Source organism: Echinops telfairi, unplaced genomic scaffold (genome assembly GCF_000313985.2).
Source record: "Echinops telfairi isolate 266 unplaced genomic scaffold, ASM31398v2 ScPeMD7_18;HRSCAF=68, whole genome shotgun sequence".
NCBI lineage: Eukaryota > Metazoa > Chordata > Mammalia > Afrosoricida > Tenrecidae > Echinops > Echinops telfairi.
Window position 1 is genome coordinate 69,827,391 of NW_022103915.1, and position 20,903 is coordinate 69,848,293.

The 20,903-nt window shown below is 42.9% G+C and overlaps 1 protein-coding gene across 2 annotated transcripts in view; it reads left to right on the forward strand.

Moving 5' to 3' along the window:
- SLC25A21 (solute carrier family 25 member 21) overlaps positions 1–20,903 on the forward strand; it is a 459,237-nt gene that overhangs the window by 65,591 nt on the left and 372,743 nt on the right. The window contains exon 2 of one of the 2 annotated variants that reach the window (XM_045287906.1): positions 8,738–8,875. The exons of the other annotated variant lie outside the window; for it this stretch is intronic. The gene's annotated coding sequence lies outside the window, so the exon portion shown is untranslated. The remainder of the gene's footprint in view (positions 1–8,737; positions 8,876–20,903) is intronic. 2 annotated transcript variants of the gene reach the window in all.

Sequence of the window (20,903 nt, forward strand, 5' to 3'; positions counted from 1 at the left end):
GTAGTAGCCTGGCACCATCTAGTTCTCCTGGTCCTCAGGGCTGTGGAGACTGATCTTCACATGGTCCACTAGTCCATTGGATGAATTGTTTCCAGATATCTTTTGATTTTCATCACTATTCTTTCCTCTAGAGGTGGAGAGGCCAATGGTTCATCTTTGGTGGCTGCTCACTGCCCACGAATTGTTAAGACCCCAGTAGCTACTCACCCAAATAGGATGCAGAACACTGTCTTTGTGAATTATGTCAATAGATCTTGATGTTCCCGAAGATGATGGCCAATATCCCCCAGGCCCAGCAACGCATCCAAAGAGTTTTGTTATGTCTAAGAAGTGTTCATCACTTTGCTCCTTGTATGCTTCACCACATTCATGGACATATTTTCAGCAAAAATAGATACACATACACAAATAGACTCTGTCAGTTCTGTGTACACCCGTGGGTATACTCTCCCTCCGACGCCTGGTTAGCCTGCATCTACTCATAGATCACCACTATTACACTATTGTTTTAAAACAGTTTTATTGGAATGCCATGCAATTCAGTGGTTTAAATATATTAAAAGGACTTGTGCAATTGTCACCACAATCAATTTTAGAACATTTTCTTCATTCTTGTGTCCACTATTATTAGTTCCCCATTTTCCCCAAACCTCCCTTGTCATAACCCTAACAAACTATTCATCTAGTTACTGACTCTATAGATTTACCTATCCATGATTTAATATAAAGAAAATGAAACAAACAAAAAAAATACAAAATAAAGCACAAAAACCCTCAACACAAAATAGAGCAGAAAATAACAAAAACCAGAACAACTTAAAAATGATCCAAAAGGGGAAACAATTGGTAAGATATTAAATTTTAACCTAACTATATTTACACTAACCCAGTGTGCTCTGTCTGAGGACAGGCTATTCACATGCTTGGTCAAAGGATGGACTGAAGGAATCCAATGGGGGCTTAATCCACATAGGGACCATGCAAATGGATTCTGGGCCACTGTCATCCATAGCCTTCTACAAATAAGGTGCTCCGAATTTAAACTCAAAAAGAAAAAAAGAATTTAAACTCTAAGACCAGTGGTTCTCAACTTTCCTAATACAGTTCCTCATGTTGTGGTGACCCCCCCACCAACCATAAAATTATTTTTGTTGTTACTTCATAAGTGTAATTTTGCTACTGTTATGAATCAGGTAATCCCTGTGAAAGGGTTGTTTGACCCCAAAAGGGGTCGTGACCCACAGGTTGAGAACCACTGCTCTAAGACAATCCCCCCTATGATCATAGATTTAAATTTTAATAATTCTTTGATCATGCTGGAAGGTGTATTTCTTCCATGTGGACTTATCTGACACCTCACTTAGATGACTTCTTGTTTTAAGGCAAGCCTTTAAGATCCCAGACACTATTCTTTCTGATAGGCCCACACCATCTGGTGTCTTCACCACACTTTGCTGTGCCTCCCATATCTTCACCGATCTCTTCATGAGGGCCAATATCAAGCAGGGTCACATCATGAGAACTAGTTATTCTTAGGTAAGGGCTTACAATTAAGTACAATCCCCAAATTTATCCAATTATCTAAATATATATATATACTTGGTCTACTTTAAAGGCAGCATTATCAGCTTCTTAAAAACAATATAAGTAATCTCTATGGGATATTTGATAATTCTAATAAAAATATCATTAATTTAGTCAGTGATATAGAATTTATAATAGTATTGAGAAAACGAAAACACTCATATACAAGCTTTTTAGACTAAAACACAGGGTTTTATATGTGTTAACTAGTGTTCTCTAATTTACCTCTCTGGTCTAATATCCATTGCAATGGCTACACAAAACTCACAAAGAAAATTCCTGATTAAAGGGTTTAATAAGGAATTTAACAAGTTATAATGCCAGTGAGAAATGCTCAGGGTTGAGTTGCTTATCAGGACATATTACAAAGGTCTAGCAAGTCTATTAATAAAAGCCCAAATGCATTTATTTTTGCTATAAACCTCACCCAAAGGTATTCTGTTTAAGCTCCTGGGTCAGCAGACCCAGCTCCTTGAATTAAATGGCCAGAAACACCCCACTCCAGGAAGCCTCAGCCTGAAGGCACTCAGCTCCACTTCCATGGGTCAGCAAGTTCAACTCCCCCAGTTAAGTGTCCAGAGGCTCCCCACTCTGCAAGCCAGCCTCCTGCCCAAAACACTTATCTTTACTTGCTCCACGGCTTACAAAGTCCCTCACTGTATTCCATGCCCTGGCTCCTGGTTCTGCTGCTGCTCCTCTGATAGTATAACTGTCTTTTGGCTCTAGGAGGTTCACTGTGTTTCCTCCAAAGGAAACACTCCACTCCTGGCTCTTGCTGGTAATGAGATCCCTCCTGCTTCTCCGAGGGCTTATTTTACACCCAGCATCGGGGCATTCCATGGACCCCTGTTCACAATGACTCACAGGTCAAGCCTATCAGTATCTTCCCCCAGTTCTGACCAAACGCATTTAGGGAAAGGTCATTTGGTGGATTCAGAGATTTGGGCTAGAAGCCCCACATTAAATGATTCACTACCTCCGCATTGGGTACAGCAGTATTTGCCTTGGTTGCCTTCAACACTGTCGGGCCTCCCAGTGTTTTGCTCTTTTATCTCTTGTCTTAAACCGACCTCTCCCAGAAGAAGAATTTTTAAGGTGATGTGCTAAGAGAATGCCAATGAAATGTTTGGCCAGACAAGATCACCTGTTTGAAGGGGACAAAATATATTTCTGGTTTGAAAATTATTAGTCTTTTCAGGCTCTTTTTGGGAATCATAATAGTGCCGTATACTATGGTACAGACGAGGGATTCAGAAAGGTTGTGGAGAAATTCCGGTATCTTTTCATTCCATTCTTCAGAACTTCTTGAAGTTCCCTCCTACTTTATTATGGGACTCTGCATTGCTATGAGTCGGGAGCACATGCCTCATTGGGGGCAATAGGAAGAGGAAGGCAGTTTTTGTATCCAAATGAGCCAGCTCTACCCACCTACACCCTCACCCAACTCCCACCAAATGACAAAAGCAAAATGGCCAAAGCCAGATTAGGCAATGATGTATCATTAGCTCTGGTAGCAAAATCAGGAAGTAGGTGGAATAAGACACTGAATGAAATTAAGAAATGCTAGTCCATTGAAAGCACAGTAGCCAAGTGTTACAGTGTCACACGTTTTAGAGGACATGCAGGTCATGTAAAAGTTTTTGTTGTCTATGTGCATGAAGGGAAGACATTTTGAAAAATCCTGAATTTCCTGAATAATATTTACTACTGAGAATGTGTGTTCTGGCTGAGAGAATGCTGTGAGCAGCTGTGGTGATGATTAGCGAGTGGGAAATGCCCCGCCCCCCGCCCCCCGGGGACTTGCATCCAGCTGGGGGGCCAGCAGAGTGACTAGCCCTTCTCACAGGCTCTCAGAGCGAAAGGATAAAGTCACACAGGGTGGCAGGTGTGGCCACAAAGCAAGGGGAGCATCCCTGGGGTGCAGATCCTACATGAGACTGTTTTCCTGGTGGCTGGGAAGTGACTAAGCAGTTTCTGAGAACCCTGGCTTGAGTCATCCCGGCCTTGGGAGCGGGGCCTTTTTGGAGCTCCAGGTTGTAGGAGAGGTGAGATGCAAGTCCTCTCTCACCATACCATGACCCTGAATTGGACGGGCCCGTTGTCTTTGAGGGTTGATTTTAGGTTTGTTTGGTTTTTTTTTTAAGCCCCATACACAGGCCAGGGCTTGTTCTGATGGAGCTGCAAATTATTTCATTCCAGTGACGTGAACTAAACAAAATTAGATGATGTCATAGGTAACAGCAGAGAGAAGTGTGAGAGGTGAATGGGTAGCAGTGAGCCCTTTGACGATGTTGGGAATTGGTGGGAGTATGTCCGCTGAAATTACTCAGGCCCGTAGGTGGACATGCAGAGGGCCTCCTGGCAGCCCTTCCAGAAGTGATCTCACATTTACATGCTTTCATGTGACTTGAACATGCCCCTCCCCACAGCCCCCCACTTCCAGAGGACCTGCCTACAATCATGCCATGGCCCAATGCCCCCTGCTTCTCTGCTGTGCTGTACATTGTGCAGATGTGTCTCCTGTGCTGTTTCATGATTATTTTCCAAGTAGTCAAGGGATGGCAGGTCCACACATGGAAACATCTGCTCTTACCATTTTTCTAAGCAAACAGCAGATGGCATTGCTGCTGTCCTTTTGATCTGGAGCGAGAAGTCCCAAGTGTGAGGTGTTGGTTTACATGGAGGATGCCTGGCAAGGGGCGACCTGGGTGTTTGCCTCCCCGACAGTAGCACCACTTACAAATGTTTTCTCTGCAATTCTCAGTTTTAGTTTGTTTCTTCCTGTGATTCTACTTCTGCAGGGTGTCTTGAACCTTGATTCTTCCTCCTATGGTTAGTGCTTAGTCACCTCCGTGATTCCAGCCATGGTCTCCAGGTTCCCTCCCATTGGTCATCTGTAAGGGGTAAAATGTTGGTCATTGTCATAGAAGAACAATTAGAACTGTCACTCTCAGGACGTAGACACTGGACATAGAGATGCCATAGATGAAACAAGATTATCTGAGAAATAGCTGAACAAGCAAGCCTTTTCTAGGCACGTCCTCAGCTAAACCAGGCCATCTTAAAACTTACATTTTTTAAAAATGGATATGTATGTACTCTTTTGCATTTGCACTCCTTGAACAACTTTATCTATATAAACAACAAAAATGTATATTTGTTTTCTAGATAGAATGATAATATCTTAATGGAAGAACAAAAACGTCCTTCTTACAGTTTTCCTTGGTGTATTCTGAATTTCCGTTGGTGACACCTGCCACACTTACTTATTCTCTAATATCTTTATCTAGTAGGTCTTCTTTGATGTCATCAGATTCTTCTAGTCTTGTATATTCTATCATGAGTTCCAGGAAGTGTGAATTTCCTCCTCTGAAACATGGGAGATAATTAAAGTCTTTTTTAGGGCAATTGTCATAGGATTAAATGAGATCACCTGTCCCTGGTAGAGGAGCCTCGATGGCATGGTGAGCTAGGCGTTGGCCTGCTAACCACCGGGTCAGCAGTTGGAAGCCTGCAGCTACTGGTCAGGAGAAGAGGCGGTGTTGTGCTCCTGTAAATGCTACTGCCTTGGAAACCCGCTGGGGCGGTTCTATCCTGCCCCGTCGGGGTGCTGTGAGTCAGGATGGACTCTGGCAGTGAGTTTGGTTTGGTGCCTACTCAGTGTCTTAAAAAGGCAGTTATCGCCACTGTCATCAGTAGTCACGGATTCGGAGTACCTAGCTTGCTCATTATGGCTAAAATGTTACCTATCCCTTCTTATCTCTGGTCCAAGTTTTTAATGACCTTTTATTGTACTGTTTGGTTTCTTATTTTATGTGTTCAAGCTCTGTATTATTGTTGTTGTTGTTGTTCCTTCTAAAAATTATCCTCAGATTCCAACCTTGATGCTTTGTTTGACTCATCCGTGTATGGTTTTAGTTTACTTGGCTTACATCTTATGGGTTTTTAGGTCCTAATAATCTCAGGTTCATACTAGTAACTTTTAGTGGCATGGTGATTAGAGGTCATCCCTGATTTCTGAGATTTCCAGTTCTAACAAACGACACTTATGATGATCTGTATCTTCTGTTTGTTTTTGTTTTTCCCTTTGGTCCCGTGGGAGAAAGATGAGGCTTTCTACACGCATATAGAGTTGCAATCTTGGAAAACTCACAGGGACAGTGCCCAATAGGTTCGATAGGGTCGCTATAAGTCAGCATGGACTAGATAGCAGTGAGTTAGGTTTTTCTTTGACTTTATTGTTAGCAGTAGGTGCTGCATAGAGTGTTGAAGTACTAATTGGCTGATATTATTGTCCTCCGATGTTCACTTGCAGGTGCTTGATGTTATGATTTGCCATGTAAAACACTTTTGTGTCACAGACAATAATGATTTTTTTTTAAGAAGAAGAGGAATTTGAGTTACATTAGAATCTACTTCTGATGGAGTCCTTGGAATGGAACCCTATCAACGAGTTGGGGGACTACCTGGTTACAATTAAAGAGTCACTGCTTTCGATTATTGGCCAAAAACTCCCCACAATAGATGTAGTCTATTGTTAAACCCCCAGAGAAGAGGATATACACTTCAACATGCTGCAGGGAGTCTCCTACTTTGTTAGATTCCCGAACTGCTCACTCTTTTTTCCACCGTCCCACTCCCTCTGACCTGTGCATCTTCTCATGATACGCAGCAGCCGCCAGCACATAGGCTCCATTCATTTGTGAGTGTTACAAGCAGCAGCTACTGATGTCTGTTTATATTCTCGCTATGGTAAGACTTCAAACTGGCCCAGTTGTTTTGCTCTTTTAGTTTTTTTCAATATTTATCATTTTCAGAGCAAATTATCCGGAGGGCCAGAAAATATTAACTTTTTGAATGTTCACTAGCTGCCTGGAGTGATTTGAAAGAGAAGTAATCCACGTGCCTACTTTGTTTCAGGCAATTTCGCAAATGAAGAAGCGTTATCAAAATGAAGGTCTTTGTGCAAGTCACCTTTTCAGAATTCTTTTAGCAAATAAGAAAAAGGGAGGCGTAGAGGGGGTATTTAAGAGACAGTGTGACTCATATTTCTAACAAGAAAAGGCAATCACCAACCCTGTGTGGAAACAATGCAGGAGCACGTCTGTTGTTAACATCTCAGTCATTCTAGAAGTTGGGATTACCAACAGGCAGTAAACTTTAAATACTGGTGATTAGTTTACGTAACACTGGAAAAACAAATCTCCTTCCATCGTTCAAACAAATAGTTCTGATGAGCCCTTCCCAGTGTCCTTTATTTCACTTCCACTTAACTCTTGTGGAGTCTATCAAATCCTCTTATTAAAATGTTGTTCTCCCCCCACCTTAAATCTAGCTTTAGACACTAAAATGAATAGAGCCATTCCAAACAGAGCCTTACCCATTCTTAACCAGTGTCTTTTGTTATTTCTAATGCTACATTTGACTTTGTCCTTGCAAATTTTGGCTTGCAGACATAGTGTTCTCTACCTACATCTCCTTCTGGCCTCGGTAGGCCCGGATTCTTCACTCATTTCATAAACGTCCTTTCTCCTTTTCCTTGTGACCCATTAGCTTATTTCTTTAGTCACTCTCCTTCCTGTGGTCTTTAGAACTCCTATTATCATTCAATTGGATCCATTTAATTCTATATCATAAGAAAATATTTTATTATTTACCCGTATAATATTTTTTGAGTCAAGGAAGTTTTCTATGAGCAGAAATTAAATTGATTCCATAATTAGCTCTAATCTATCCTAGGCCCAAAGATCTCCTGCTGAACTTCTCTATATTGGTGTCCCGCTAATGTTATAAACATATCACACTCGTATTGCTGAAAATGAAGCTACTGCCTACGCATGCAGTCATCCTAGCCTGTGAACCGTGGTATTTTCTTCACTTTTTCTTTCTCCTCTACTCCACTTCTACCTGCTCAGCACAGCCTCTTGCATTACTGTCTAGGCTGGGTTTCCCGTGTCTGCTCAGGCCTAATGTGCATACCATTACACTCGTTCAGTCCCTCGCCACTTTGTTAGGGACTTATGACTGATCTCCCTGCCAGTCTCAGCACTCCCTCCACCTGTACCACCCCCACCAGTCCTTACCCCTTCCCATTCCAATCCTTCTTGCACACAGCTGTCACGTTTTTCCTCCTAAAATGTGACTCTCTCTAATGGTGGTTTATTTCTTCCCTAAATCCTTCACCGCCTCTCTATTGAATACAGAATCAATTTCATTACTTACTCAATGATTAAGATCTTCCACAGTCCAGTCTCAAATTATTCTCCCAACCTCTTCTCCACATCAGTTATTTACATTCCCTATACTCCAGACATTTTGGGGAGCTCTCTGAACTTTCTCTGTCCTTACTGCTTTTTGCCATGTTCCTTTTGCTTTGAATTCTCTTATCCTACCTCCCCAATCTCTACCTGCCATGATACTGTTCATTTTTCAAGACTCACACAACCACCACATCTCCATGAAGCCACAATTGATCTTTTACCCTCCTTCTCTCCTCACTCTGCCGCTCCCGTACCCGTCAACTGGCCAATTTTCACATCCTCTGTTTCTCTTTACTGGCCTGTCATCATCTATTTCCGCCTAATATAATGCCTTATACATGCTTCAAAAAGAAACTCCCCCAAACCAAACTCCTGCTATGCAGCCAATTCCATCTTAGCGACCCTTCCCAGGGTTTCTGAGACTCACTCCCATAGTCTCACTCACTCCCATGGAGTGACTGGTGGGTTCACACTGCGCACCTTGAGCTTTGCAGACCAGCGCTTATACCACACCACCACCATGGCTCAATAAATATGCATATATTGAAATATACACAAGTATATGTGATGCCCCCAGGAGATGCAAATGGTTAAGCACTAGACTACTAACTAAAAGATTGTCGGTTGGAACCTACCAAGAGGTGCTTTGGAAGACAAATCCAGCGATATGCTTCCAAAAGTTCGCAGCCTTAAAAACCCTAGGGAGCAGTTCTGCACTGCACACACAGCATCAGCAAGGATTGGAGTCATCTCAGCAACTAAGAACAGATATGTACACACACATATACATATATGCAAGTAAAAACAAATCCATCGCTGATCGCTACGTTTATGTTTCCTCTTTCTAACACATCCTTGCAAGCAATGTTTCTTTACTTTTGTGCTATCTCCAGACCCAAGACCTCCTTTTCCCAACTCTGGCTTTAGTTTGAGGAAGAAGGTAGACTGGATGGACTCCCTCCGAAGCCTACATTGCTACCTGTGGCTTTAATGAGGGAACGCTGAGGGCTCCTTTCACGCAGTGTCACCTGGTGAGTTTACCTGTTTATCTCAACTTTACCAACCTGTAAGAGTTTGGGTTACATATTGATCTCATCTGCTAAGAAGTATTTAAGTCTCTATGGGTAGGGGCTGTCTGAGCATATTCGGTGTGTGAATGCTGAAAACATAAATGATTATATAAATATAGACTGTATAAATGTAAAGGGGATGGAAATGTTGACAAAATTTCTTTTGAGTTCTCTTAGAAGAATGAATCTCAGTAATATTCCTAACCTATGATAATTTGCTACTTTGATGTTAACACAAGAAAACTGACATGAAAATATTAAGTTGAATCCTATGCAATTGATAATATTTGAGAATTTGGATAAAATTTTTAATATACCTCCACTGATGCATTACTAAAAGGAAGCGTCGTGAATTTTTAGAAATGAAGGTTAGTGTATAGGATCTGTGTGCACTTGGTTGGCTTCCTTTTATTGTTTGTTTTCTTTGACATTAATTGTTTTGTTAGCTCACTTTTGACTCAGCCTGTGAACACAGAGTGCTAATTAATAATGCTGTTTTTCAGTCATTGTGGTAATTATTGGATTAATTCTCTGATAGTTATTGTTACATATTAGTTTGTAATTAGTTGAGTTTATTATACTAGTAATTAAAATATAAAATTAATTATGGATTTCCTTTACTTTGAAGTTGGCCTGAAGGTACACACATGCCTTCTCAAGAAGCTGACGCAATAATTTTTGTGCATGTTGCTGCATTGTGCTGTTCGTCTCATTCCTCTCTTCCTGATTCTATCAGCAAACACATGTGGAACCAGCATCCTGACCATCTCAGTTCCTGACCTCCAGGAGAGTTTGTGTGTCAAACACATGGCCTATGATAAATGTTCACTGTGACAACTTTAGAGAAATATATTTGGGTCTTTGCTTAAGATGCCAGAGATGATGGAATTTGAAACCTTGTCCCGCTTTCTTCTCTTTCCTTGCCTTGATGTCAAGGGCAGGTGAGAGGCATTTCAGCACTGAGCATATGTCTCAAAACTTGTACCACCCAAACTCTCCCGCTTGGGTCTCTTTCTCTCTCCCCTTTTGGGGGTGGAAGGATTAAAGTATGAGTACCTATGAGTTACTTGGGCCTTTATAGTCAGCTCAGATGATCAGAATTTAAAAAGCCAGAGGGTTACTGCAGGCTCCCAAGAGTCACGGCGATTCACTGTCTTCAGCGATCACAGACTGAACTCTCTCCTCAACCTCTCATTTCACAAAGATCTTGAACAGTCCACAGAATGAGCCTGGCTGTAAGGATCGCGAGAGTTAAACAAATCCCTTCTCCCTCCGGGGAAAGCAGTTTTGCACTCAAGATCAGTTTAGCAGGGGATCTGGAGGATCAAACATCAGCATAGAGGCCATATACTTATTTATTTAACCTTTGCCTGTTTTGTATATGAGTATGATGAGTCCATCCCCCCCAAATTTAAATGGACTTGATATAAAAACACTGAATTTTCAGATATGCTTTCTGAACTCCCACACTACTTTATTTGTGATATCACAAATCACCCTTTGATTTTTATATTGCTGTAACTTCACATTTAAAAGAGCAGATGAATTCTACGTGCCTTTTGTCTTGTTAGACTTACTAATTTGGCTTGATTGGGAAGACGTGGCACCATTATCTTGAGTATTTCACTTGATTTGCATCTCGTAAAAAACTAGACCCTAAAAGAAAATCCCTTACTGGGCTGCTTCTCTCTGGGAAAGAACACACTTTATGGCCAGATGGAATGGCATCATGTCTCACTGTTGGGGTCGCACAGAAAAGACAACATCACCGAACACTTTCCATTCTCATACGGCGGAGGTTCCTAAGTTTTGTCAGGTGCTGCAACTTGGACCTAACACTGAGCTGCAGCTCAGGAGACAAAACAGTTGGAAAACTTGGAGAAAGGCTCTAAGGGTCAGTGAAATTTACTGTGGGCAGCTGCTGCTTCAAAGCTCCTCTCTGTGCAGAAGCCTATTAAGAAGTAGTAGGTTACGTTCCTGCCGTTTCCCCAGCATGATGGATGACGCTCAGCAAAGAGGGAAGACTTCCTGTGCTGTGGAGGTGGCTTTCCCCTCCACTGCCTCGCCGGCTTTCTCAGGCTCTCCCTCAGTGTCTAACTATTGCATTCACTGCTCCACTACATTCAATAATAACCTGGGCTTGTCAGGAATGACTGACTGTGAGTCACCAGTGACTCCTTGTCAATCAGCGGGACCTCCCACTCGCACATGTCTGTAGCTGTGCTGTCGGGCCAGGGGCACAAGGGCTGAGGGAAAAGGCTCGTGTTTGCACATGGACTGAAAACAGAAGAAGTGCCTTTAGCGGTTGCTTGACCTTTTCTTGCCTTCAGAAACATGTTCACTTCATCTCATATGAAGTTATTTCTTACGAGGCTTCTCTCCGGCCCTTCTACATACCACGGTCCCTCTTGCATTCATGCTCTTCCTTCCTCACTCCCCACTCCACCCCACCCCCGTAATTAACGTTTGCTCATTTCTTTCATTCTCAGTTTTTGAAGGAGCCTCCTGGCCTCCTTGTTAAGGTCACAGTTCTCAACCCCACGCACACTCAGGGCAGTGACTCTTCCTTTGTGGTACTCCTTTGGATGCCCATTAGATAGAGGTCTTTCTTTCTCTGCATTATTAAGGACTCTATTACTTACACACACACACACACACACACACACACACACACACACACACACACACACCAGTGCATGGTTCCTGTCCCCACCTCCCAGACATACAATCCAGGAGGGCAGGAGCAATGCTCGTGCGTCCTGACTTTGTTGCCGCTGGACAAAGTTGACTTCCAGGGTGCACACCCTCAGGAAAATGGTTGACCTTTCATTTGCATATTGTTAGGAGAGCAGGCACTTTTTAAAGACCGTCGTTATGGGTTTAAGTATATATGGACATACAACATACTAGTCTGAGGGACTTGTTTTTTTAGATCATTTTATTGGGGGCTTGTACAACTCTTACCACAATCCACACATGCATCCATTGCGTCAAGCTCATCTGTACATTTGTTGCCATCATCATCCTCAAAACATTTGCTTTCTGCTTGAGCCGTTGGTAGCAGGTCCTCATTTTTTCCCCTCCCTCTCCACTGTCCCCTCCCTCATGAACCCTTGATAATTTATAAATTATTTTTGTCATATCTTACCCACTCCCTTCACCCACTTTTCTGTTGTCCTCCCCTAGGGAGGAGGTTATATGTAGATCCTTGCAATCGGTTCCCCCTTTCCACCCCACCCTCCCTCCACCCTCCTGGTATCGCCACTCTCACCATTGGTCCTGAAGGGATCATCAGTCTGAGGGACCTTCTAAGAGTAAACCGACAGTGCGTGCTTAGGAACAAGTCTTGTCTATTGAGCAACCCTGCCTTTGTTTGTGGGGGTGGGGGGCTGCTCATCAAAGGGGGGGAAAATCACAGCTTTCCCAGATGAAATGAATATTGTCTCTGTCAAACAAAGGCTGCCGGTCCTGGTGTGGGTATAGGACAGTTCTTTCATGCTGTGTACAGAGAACTAACATACTTCTAGCAGAGCCCTGCCCTCTGGGACGTGTTCTCTCAATAGAGGATGCCATATAAAGAGCGGAGGAAAAGGGGGTCCGCTTGCGAGGGCAAGTCCAATTCTCTCCCCGCATAAACAGTTAGGTCTGTGGAATCGCAAAAGACAAAAATGTCGCTGCCAGTTGTTTTTGTGAGGTGCCATTGAGTTGGGCCTGCCTCATTCATGGGAGCCCTGTCGTACAACGGAATCAACCCCGCCGCCAGTCCTGCGCCATCCTCACCATCGTGCTTATGTTGGGCATCTGTGCAGCCACATGTCAGCCCACCTTGTCAAAGGTCTCCCTCTGTTTCGCTGCCACGCTTTAGCTCATGGTCATTTCATAGATCTGTACCCCATACAGACGTCGTGGTAGCCTCGTGGTGCTCGCCTGCTAACTGATGTGACCATCTGCCCTCGGAAAGATGACAGCCCGCGGAACCCCAAGGGCCAGTTCTCGTCTGTTCTAAGGGTTGCTATGAATTGGAATCAACTCAATGGCAATAAAACTCGTTTTTAAAAAAAAAAATCCATAAATATTGTGATTCCGTCCTAAAATTAATCCATCATTTAAAAGGAGAAAAATCAAGGTTTTCTACTGGCGTGTGTGAGATGGAAGTGGCAGGTGTATTTCAATTTAGTAGTTCTTTTTATATGGAGCTAATGAGTTAAATATTTAGGAAAATAAAAATTCATTTAGGGGTTCCCTCTCGCCATCTAAGTCCGAGGTTTTCCAGTCCCTGTGGCATCCCTTCAGGGAGAGCTGATGAGGGTGTCAGGGAAGGAGAAACCCAAGAACAGCTCAATTCCTCAACCAGAGAGGCTTCGTGTGGACAATTCTGTTTTAGAATTTCACTAGAAGAAACAGTTCTGCCATGATTTGCAAGCCTTTCTTTAAGCTTTGTAGCTCAGGAAAGTTGAACAATGCAGATGAGAGAAGTCAATTTGAATGCTGGAGGAGCAGGATCCAGAATATTTGTAAGCCGGGCAGCACAGTAAGGAGCCCTGGTAAAGTAGTGAGGTATGCTTTGGGCTGTTAGCTGCAAGGTCAGCAGTTCTAACCCATAGTCACTCCTCGGGAGAACGGTGAGGCTTTCTATTCTTGTTGAGATTTATAGCTTCATAAACCCACAGGGACAGTTCTACTCTGTCCTATAGGGTGGCTGTAAGTTGAAACAAACTCAGTGGTCGTGAGTGGTTGTAGTCACAGCGGCAGCAGTAATCGTCAGAGTGCAGCACAGGATAGTGTACAGAAAAGAGAGAGGATCAGGGACAGAGTTTGGGAAGTGATAAGATTTTTTCATTGATCCGCAAAGCAGTTGGAATATTAGGTCAGAGGCTGAATGCACTCTGGACACACAAAGGTTCTTCTTTGAGGCGCCTGAGCTGAGGAAAAGACAAGCAACAACAGCACAAACAATCACTGAGTTTGCCCACTAAGGAATCGCCCCCACGTTTGCCCTCAGTGTGTTTGGAGGCCCATTCTTGATGGCGGAAATGATGTGAGGTTGTTGGGATGTTCGTGAAATAGCAAATCTCCATGCTATTGGGGCTGCTCCTTGACGTTTTTTGGAAGTTTGGGGTTGCAAACGAGGCTGAGGAGAGGCAAGGAGAGAATCCATCTTGAAAATGGAGCTCCCTGCCGGAGCAGTTCTACCCGGCCCTGAGGGTGGCTATGAGTCGGGATGGGCTCCAGCACAGTGCTTCTCCACCTTCCTCGTGCCGCGGCCCTTTCACACACTGCCTCGTGGTGGTGACCCCAGCCATAAAATGATTTTCGTTGCTACTTCATCACTGTAATTTTGCTCCTGTTATGAGTCAGGCGGCCCCTGTAAAAGGGTCGTTCCACTCCCAAAGGTGTCGCGACCCAAAGGTTGAGAACCACTCCTCTAGAACAATAAATGTGGTTTTGTTTACACGATGGGCCCACATCCTGCTAAAATAACTACAAACCTTTACAACTAAACATTCACTGCCATCGCCTGCATTCCCCCATAGTGACCTCCAAGACAGGGTAGACCTGCCCCTGTGGGTTTCTGAAACTGTAACTCGTTACAGGAGTAGAAAGCCTCATCTTTCTCAGGCAGATTATCTGGTGGTTTTGAACTGCTGGCATTGTAGTTAGCAGCCTGATGAGTAACCACTATGTCACCAGGACTCAGAAACCTAGGTACAGGGCCAATAATTGAAAGATATAATCAGAGCACAACCCAGAACTATTCAAGTAACTTTGGAACATCTATTTTTATTTTATTTTTAAAAGCCCAAAACTAATAAATTATAATCAAATTGATAAGACAGATACAAGAAAATTATTACCTTCCCTGTTGCTAAAGGAGCCCTGTTGGTGCAATGGGTTAAGCACTTGACTGCTAACAGGAGGGAATAGGAGCTCAAACCCACCCAGTGGCCCCATAGGAGAAAGAGCTTGCCATTTGCTTTTGTAAATATCACAGCCAAGAAAACCTTGTGGTTACTAATGCCCTACTCTGCTGACACATGGGGTCACCAGGAGTAGGGAAGGACTCCCGGGCACCTAACCACAACAACCTTATTACAAGCAGATTTGCAATCCTGATACAATAAAACCAGTGAGGGCGTTTCACATCCAGTAGTTTATCTTCTGGAAATGCATAGCTGAATTCTACAGTTCTGGGTGAACACACTGACTGGGATTATGTGATTATAGTGCACGCACTTATTCTATTTATATTTATAGTCTCTCTTGCTTAATGCCTGGGAATATTGTTTAAGTGTTGACAGGGTACCAATAATATTACTTTGTCCTTTTACTGCTCCTCTCACAAGAGGATCTTATAAGAGCTTTTCACATTAGTGTGATATTCCCAGGATTATTCTTCCTGTTTTATAACTGAGGAAACTGCTTCCCATGGATGTAAGTAACCTGTTCAAAAGCTGCAAACTAAGGCTCTAATGTTGTTGCAAGGCTGCTCCTGATTTCAGGGCTTGACTCTTCCACCTTGGAGATTAACACTTCGAGGAAACATTCTGAGATGGCTCTCACCCAGAGAATGCTCATGTGGACTCCATTAAATTACGAGTTTGGGACTAGATGGGAGGGATCCACTGTGTGGAGTTCATAGAGAGGGTTTGCTGTGCGAATGAAGTGACACAGAGAAAAGTAGTTAGCTCACGGAGTGGAAAGGTTGCCAAAGATTTTCATCTACATTGGCTTATGCTGTATGTCAATTTTAAATGAGCTATTAATTCACCAATTAAGAGGCATATACTTTGAGATGTTTTAATGCCAGTTGGTTTGAGTCATGATTATATTTATATGGAAATAAAAAATATTTTTTAAACTATGTTCATTTAAACATATATTTATCCATTTGGTCTTTCATTAATTCAGTCCGGGAAATTTTGTATAAGCATAGACAGTCTTGGGAAAATCAAGGCATAAATGCCCTTTGCCAATAGAGCAAAAGAACAGTTTCAAAAGGAGGCTTCAAGAGCGAGATGGAAAGACTGCTGTGGAGGTGGAAAAGCAGCAAGCCCAGAGACAGTAATGTCCTTCTTCACCAAGCATTCTGAGTACCCCTCCACTTTAGTTAGCAACTTTCTTCACAAAGCAAAAACAATGCCTTTGGTCTGTGTGGGCCGTACAGGGCACCACCCATGACAAAGACAAATATACTTCTCACCACATACCTGTGACAGTTCACTTTTCAAGCAGGGGTCAAGTCCCTGGTTGTCCAGGGTTCTTATTTTGATTCACAGTGATCCCAGGTGACACAGTGGAGTACCTCCATAGGGTGTTCTAGGCTGAGCCCTGGTGGCATATTGAATTATGAGTTGCATTCATTGCTAACTGCAAAGTCAGCAGTTTGACCCTACCGGTCAATCTGCAGTAGACAAATGAGGCTTTCTGTTCCCATAAAGATCAGCCTTGGAAACCCAAAGAGGTACTTCTGCTCTGTCTTAGAATCTCTCGGAGTCAGCACCGACACCATGGCACTGGGTCTCATCCTCATTGGAGCAGACTACCAGGACTTTCTCCCGTGGAACCGAGCCGCTGGATGGGTTCGACTGCCCACTTTGCAGTTAGCAACCAAGGACTGAGCTGTTGGGCCACCAAGACTCCTGTTTCCTGTTAGTGAAGTGTTAACACTTGTCTCCTGCCAAGGAGCGACAGAATGCCACACAGAATGACCTGTATGGTCATATAGGTCAACTTAACTATCTGTTGTGATCACCACCCCATGCATGGTCTTGCATCTCTTTGTTCTGAAGGAAGATAGAGATATTATTGTCCCCACATGAATAATCTATTATCTTAAATTATAAAATATCCCATGACTCTGTCAGCCATAAATACCTTCTTTGCTAGCATGCTGTTCAGAATCATCATCTGGGGAGGGCCATTTTATATCTTCTGTTCACATGATCTAAGCAGAATTTTTGCATGACTTTGGGGAATAAAACAGGAAGGGGAGATTTTAAAAATAGAATAAGCTTAATGGCTTTTCACTTACCATTTTTTTAACCTCTTTAATATACTTTGGGGGGATGTGTACCAGCCTTTGGTCAAAAAGGGGCCCTGTTTTGTAACCAAAAGAAAGTGGAAAGTATTCCTGGAACACTTTTTTTTTCAACCTCTGAAATGACCCAAAAATATGGAATAATAAAATGAAAACTCAGAGGCTGCCAACTTAAGTCTCACAATAACTTTACTGCCCCAAATGAAAATTACTGCTCCTCATATTAATAGTTCTACCCTACTACCAATGGACATATCTGGCTTAGTCAAAGTAACATATCTACTACCTCCACCTCAAATTCTAGAATCAAGGGAAGGAGTAAAGCTATAAATTATGTAAAGTGAATCACGTGTATTTTGTGTGCCCAACCCCTACAATGGACTTCTTCTTAATGTGTAAAAAGGCTGGTTGGTTACATGGTATTCTATTATTTCAAATCAAACTTGGTAATCATTTCTACATTTCTTTATGGATGAAACAAAATATTTACTCCCCATTATCTTCCAGTTAATTCTGCTGCTGATTTAAAATTGATACCCTTTGCTTGTTTTTTAAAACCTCAAGTAAAGGATAACGTGGATTCTAGCAGACAGAAGCAAAGATGTTAGCAATAATAAACACTTTAGTAGAAGAAAAATCATTTTGGCAGTATGCTAGAGCAAGGAAACTTGGAAGAATAGAGCAGGAACTCTTGCAATTGTCCAAACAAAAGATGGGAAAGAGCAAGGAAGGAGCTGTGGGCATAGAGCTACTTCCCAGCGGTAGCATCCTTCATGGCCCGGAGCCAGCATTCCCTTTCTATCACCATGTCCTCGGCAAAGTATGTTTTAGGGCTTACAGGAAGAAGGACTATTGTCTATCCTGGAAATAGCCCTCCAAGCTGCTTCAGCTCCTAGTGGGTGGGGTCAAAGCTGACATCTGAACTGGTTTGAGCCCTTCCTTAGAATTTTCACTTCTCTCCCAGAGATAAGGGTCTCTGAGACTGTAAATCTCTAGAGGAGCAGGTAGTCTCATAGTTTTCGCTTGGAGCAGCTGCTGGGTTTGAAACCTAGCAGTCCAATAGTTTTCTTAAACTCCGTGTATGCCCACTGCCATTGAGTCTGTTCCTATTCATAGCGATCCTATAGGACGGAGGAGAAAGGCCCCTTTGGATTTCTGAGACTTTAACTCTTGACAGGAGTAAATAGCTTCATTTTTGTCCTGCAGCGTGTCTAGTAGGTTTAGTAGCGTGTCTAGTAGGTTTAAACAGGTGAGTAGTTCATGGGTAATCCACCACGCCATCAGAGCTCCTTAGATTCACTGTACAGTGGGTGGAAATGCAAGTTCTCAGAAGGGGGTTGAACCAGAATAAACTGATTTGAAGCCCTGGTTCAAGGAATTTAGACTAGAGATTTAGAGAACACAATTATGTGTCACTTGATGCCCATTCAGTAACTTCTAGTGACACATATACTTTAGTGGTCCTGTAGCACGTTTTTGTTTGCATGTGTGTTTGTTTTAAAGGGGAAGCAACTCTCATGATTTATGATTTCTTCTTTAAAGACTCAAAGCCCCCAAAGAGCAGGGGGTTCTAGAGTGCATCCCACTCCCTCCCTCCCTTGCCTCCTCCTGGCCATGAAGCTGTTTGCTCCCAGCCAAAGCACCGCTTGCTGTAACCTTGTCACTCCTGCCTCTGACCCTGGTGACTCCTGCTGGCCTGCTGCGACATAGCTGGGCTCTCAGTTCTGGGAAGCTACCTAGAATCAGGACGCACATTTGCAATGCAATAGTCAGTCCCCGAAACCACTACATCTGGCTTCCAAAGTAGCCTCTCTTCAGCCCAGCACCACTCTGACCAGGGCAGTGCATCACGTGGATACATCTCTTAGGCTTTGTCCAAAGTGCCCCTATAAGGTTTCAACATAATAGGGATTTAACAATGGATTGTCTGGGAGCCACCTATATGGAATCTGGCATTTGCACAATGTCCAGGTCACCTAACATCCTATTTCATAGAAGTATCGTGGATGTTAAGTGATGCGTACCTGTTCTTCATGCCTCCCAGACACTAGGCATACCTCTTCGTTCCTGATAGAGGATTTGTGTGCAGAGAGCATTTGTTTTTTATTTTTTTTATTGTGATTTGGGTGAAAGTTGGTAGTGCAAGCTGGTTTCCATGCAGTGATTCATGCACACCTTGCTTTGTGACATTGCTCTCCTGTCAAAGTAACTGCACTCACTCGACTTTCTCCCTGTTTTTCCCACTTCCATTTGTCCTTCTTTCCTATTCCTCTCTTCTTCTGTGCTTTATTTACAGACAAATGCTGCCTTTTCCATCTTGTGTGATTGATTCATCTAAGGAATACATACCCCCACCCCAGGTGTTGTAACAGGCCTGTTCATTGTTTGTTGTTTGGCTGAACAGTGAGCCAAAGGGGTGAGTTCATTTTTAGCTTTAAAGAATGTATAACAATGTAGTCTTGCCTACTCTACCAGTCTCCATCAAACCAGTGAGCCTGGCCTTTTATATGATTTTGATTCCGCCCCCTCCACACACTGCCCCCCACCCCCAACATTTTTCTTTCATTCCAGCCAGGACTTCCTATTGTGACCTTTGACAGAATGGTCAGCACTGGCAGGCCAACTAATTCTTCTAGCTTTAGGTTCCTGGAGGCTGGCATACATGTGGTCTGTTAGAGGAAGACCCTTGGCAGGAAGGATTGAAGCCGTGGCTGCAACAAAGGGTTTAAGTAGAAGAACAATTGTGAGGATGGCCCCGGACACAGGAGGTGTTTCATTCTCTTGTCCATATATATGGTCACTGTAAGTCAGAGTCAACGCAATGGCACCTCACAACCTTTGCCCTTTGGACTGGTTGTTTCCATCTGTTGTTGATTTTCCTTAGGCTTCTTGGTCTTCAACTAGGAGAGACTTATAGTTGTACCATATATGGCCACTCACAAGTTTTCAAGGCCCCGATTGACTTTAACAAAGAAGGATGTAGACATTGTCTACTTTGTCTTGTGGTGCAGAAGACATTTATGACTTGGTACATTTAACTCTGGAAGGTTATATATTTCTTTCACTCTTCCCCAACATAGACCATGTCTTCTGAAGAACTCAACCTTCATATACTCTTCACCAGCAATAGGACACGAATGGAAAAAAAAGACATGGCCTCTGAGTTTATGGGACAAGATCAAGGTTGACGGTAGTAAGGGGGTCAGCACCAAGCCCTTGGCCAATAGGATCATCTTAGAACCATTATCTCTAAGAAGATCCTCCAGGCTCTTTCTCAGCAAAGTTTTAGAGTAGTGTTTTTCAAAGTATGGTCTTTGGTCATCTTTAATTAGAAGTAAGTGGGGAAGATTTGCTAAAGCTAAAGATTCCCAAGTGCTACCCAAGATTTTCCGAAGCAAGCGCTCTGGGATGTAGTTTTGCAAACTTGCCCAGGTAATTCTTCCAATGAAAGTTTAAGAATTACCAGATTAGTTTTTCTCACTTTAACACGTGTTTTGGTTCAAACTTAGAAACTCCATGAATGGTTACCAGGAGCCTTTCTGGTGAAACGGTTAAGTACTTACTTGTCTGCTAACCTGAAGGTTGGCAGTTCCAACCTACTAAAAGCTCCATTAAAGACCTGACATTTTGCTCTTATAAAAATTGCATCTCTATGGGCAGTTCTACTCTGACACATGAGGTCTATATAAGTCAGAATTGACTTGATGACATTCAACAACAGTAGCAAAGTAGCTACAGGGTTATTGCTATCAGAATGTCATATGAACAGTTAGGTAGTTGTGTGCTGTACTGATGAAAACCTTTCTTTTTCTGATTGTTAGTAAATAGCAAGAATTAAATATAATGCTATAAGTGTCTTGGGAATGAGACTCACCACTGCCATATGTCTATCTCTATGTTCTTTTGTGATTTCCCTCATCTTAGATCCAAACTTAGAAATCCAGTTTTCAG